The following is a 3,839-nucleotide window of genomic DNA, read 5'->3' on the forward strand; positions in this document are numbered from 1 at the left end:
GAGAGGAATTCCGTCCTCTCAGTGAAACAGTGGGATAGTCGGGGCGACTGTAGAGGAGGAATGTGCACTTTGGGTGCCAACACCCATGAGCGAAGGCTGCCCTGACGGAGCCTCGCTTGCTTGGGGCCTAGCTCACTCCTGCCAGGCAGCAGGTGACAGGACGTGCTTTTCCGAATTAATGAGAGAAAACGTTGATTCTCCTGCTGCCCACGAAGGTGGAAAGTGAAGTGGGGAGACATGTGGGGAGTGAGCGAGGTTCCCTGTCTGGGGGTTCCAAATCTGCTGTTGGTTTCTTTCACCGCTGACTAGAGATATACAGGGTGTCCCCCCAAAATGTATACACACTTTGAATACCTACTAATTCCAATGGTTTTAAGCATAAGAAAGAAACAACAATGGAGCTGTTATCTGTTAAAAGTGTGGGCACAAACAGGTAGTTGGACATTCCCTGAGGGGTCTCAGATTGGAGAGGGTGAAGGCCAGACTGAGGGGCCCCTTCCCCACCCCCACCCCAGTGCACGAATTTCGTGCACCGGGCCACTAGTTAATTATAAGACAGTGCAGGCTGAATTGAGAAAAACTGCCTTAGCATGCTCAGGCTTTACCTTTTGAAGCAGAATCTCTCTGAAATAAAGATGAGAAGCTGATTTGGTCCTTTTACTGGCTTCTGACTCAGAGATTGATAGTCTATGCCATGCCAGAAATTTGGACAATTATCTCTCTACTATAGGGGTACTGCTTTTTAAGATAGCCTACATAGTAAATTATCCTCTCTTCTTTTTCTGTAGTAATTCAGAGACAACATTTCACAAACATTATCAGGAAAAGAAATATGGGTACAGTATATTACATCTCTGGATTTCTGGTCTCCAAAAGTACAGAGATTAAGATAGCGATGGAAACAGGAAGAGGGCGGAGTGGTGATGAATGCCAAGATTGAAGTTTTTATTTTTGTTCTTTGATTCACATAAACAGATAGTTGAGTTTGGACAATGTATTTCCTGAGCTATTATAGATAAATTCAGCTTATACTCTGGGAATTGCTTTATAAACTAGGAATTGACTCATGCAATCATGGAGGCTAGCAAGTTCAAAATCTGCAGGGTGGGATATCAGGCTGCAGACAGGGAAGAGCTGATGTTGCAGTCCAAGTCTAGCTCTACTGGTGAATTCTTTCTGCTCTGGAGAGGTGAGTCTATTGTTCTAGTCCAGCGGTTCTCAACCTGTGGGTCGCGACCCCTTTGGGGTCGAACGACCCTTTCACAGGGGTCGCCTAAGACCATCGGAAAATACATATATAATTACATATTGTTTTTGTGATTAATCACTATGCTTTAATTATGTTCAATTTATAACAATGAAATTGGGGGTCACCACAACATGAGGAACTGTATTAAAGGGTCGCGGCATTAGGAAGGTTGAGAACCACTGTTCTAGTCAGTCCTTCAACTGATTGTATTAGGCCCACCCACATTATGGAGGGCAAGGTGCTTTACTCAAAGTCCACCAATTTAAATGTTAATCTCATCCAAAAGCACCCTCAGACACATCCAGAATGTGTGCTAATATCTGGGCACTGTGGCTGAGCCAAAGTGACATAAAAAAAAAAAATAACTGTCACAGTGAATAAAGTTTATTTTTATGATCAACTTATCTCTTTAAAAAATAAAAAAAGTTATTTTAGAGAAATTGATTTATTATTTCACTTATTTATTCATTCATTGGTTGATTCTGGTATGTGCCCTGACGGGATTGAACCCGACAACTTTGGAGTATTGGGATGATTCTCTAATCAACTGACCTACCTGGCCAGAGCCCCTGGTTAACTATCTGATTCCTTCTTCCATATCTTACCCCCTCTCTCTGCATTGCCATACTCAGTTCCACAGACTCTTATATTGTCACGTTTTTGCCCAGTGTCATCAATTGAAGTAATTTGCCCAGGTCTGCCTTCCTTCTGATTTCACAATTATCTTCCCTTCAAAATTTACATTTCCTCAGTGACCTTTTCACACCTGGTATGGAAATGAAAAGTAATCCTATAAATAGTTTCACTCTAAAGTGTTAATAGATCATAATGACAATGTAGATCTCCTAGGGAAGAGGGAGGTGTTCTGCATTAAATATACACTGAGTGGCCAGATTATTATGACCACCTGATGTTTGTAGGCAAAATTGCTATAATTTCGCGCTGAAGTTGCTAGAGGGCCAGACCATTATAAATAGGGAAGCAGGTTTACCACGATAGTAGAGGTGATTTTTTTCTGAAGATATGGGTAAACAACGGGATTTAACAGCCTTTGAACGTGGAAATACACACACACACACACACACACACACACACACACACACTGAGTGGCCAGATTATTATGACCACCTGACATTTGTAGGCAAATTAGCCGTACACTGCATTGTATGGGATATGGAAGCCGAAGGCCTGTTCGAACACCTTTGCTGTCTGCAGTTACCAAGATAAAATGTCTCCAGTTTGCACAGGAACACAAGGATTGGACAGTCGAGCATTGGAAAAAAAGTCATGTGGTCTGATGAATCACGTTTCCAGTTGCATCATCCAGATGGCAAAGTGAGAATTTGGCGGAAACAGCATGAAAGCATGCACCCCACATGCATGAGTACAACCCTTCAAGCTGGTGGGGGCAGTGTTATGGTTTAGGGCATGTTTTCCTGCCGTGATTTGGGCCCTTTAATTCGTGTGAATAGCACAACATACCTAAGTATCGTGGCTGATCAGGTTCATCCTATCATGTTGATGGCATATCCCAATGGAGATGGCTTCTTCCAACAAGACAATGCGCCATGCCACAGTGCTCGTATTGTGCAGGAGTGGTTTCAAGAACATGAGGGAGACTTTACCTTGCTTAGGTGGCCCCCACAATCACCAGATCTCAATCCAATTGAGCATTTGTGGGATGAAGTTAAAAGAGCCATCAGGCAGCTGGTTCCACAACCATCAAATCTCACAGAACTGGACAGTGCTATTCATCAGGCATGGTGTCAGATTCCTCACATCACCTTTCAACAACTTGTGGAGTCAATGCCACAAAGAATTGCCGCAGTATTGAAGGCAAAAGGTGGCCCAACCCCAACGAAGTACTGATGAGGTGGTCATAATAATATGGCCACTCAGTGTAAATGTACAGATGGACTTTAGGCATGTGATAGCCAATGAATGGAGGTAATTTGGGACAGGAAACTTTTTGGTCTCCTATAATCACATTTTGTAAATGACTAGTTCTCTATAGTCAAGGCCTATTTAACATCTGGTTCCCTTTTTGATGTGTTCAAAAAAGGGCAAATGCAAATATACGAAAGTTTGAGATAGTATTCTTTTTCTAAAATTTTTATTGATTTTTAGAGGAAGGGAGAGATAGAAACATCAGTTATTCCATTTATGCATTAATTGGTTGCTTTTTTTTTCTAAAATATATTTTTATTGATTTCAGAGGAAGGGAGAGGGAGAGAGAGAAACATCAATGATGAGAATCATTGACCAGCTGCCTCCTGCATGCTCCCCACTGGGGACGGAGCCCACAACCCACGCCTGTGCCCTGACTGGGAATCCAACCATGACCCCCTGGTTCATAGGTCGATGGTCAATCACTGAGCCACACAGGCCTTTTTAATTTTAACAATTTTATTGCTATTTATATTGGGAGTCAGCTAAGGGATAACAAAAATCACAAATGTGAAAGTTTGATAATCTTTTTTTTTTTTTTTTTTTTTTTTTTTTTTTTAAAAAACATTTTTTTTTTTTTTTTTTTTTTTTTTTTTTTTTTTTTTTTTTTTTTTTTTTTTTTTTTTTTTTTTTAAAAGATTAA

The sequence above is a fragment of the Myotis brandtii genome, unplaced genomic scaffold, assembly GCF_000412655.1.
Source record: "Myotis brandtii unplaced genomic scaffold, ASM41265v1 scaffold251, whole genome shotgun sequence".
NCBI lineage: Eukaryota > Metazoa > Chordata > Mammalia > Chiroptera > Vespertilionidae > Myotis > Myotis brandtii.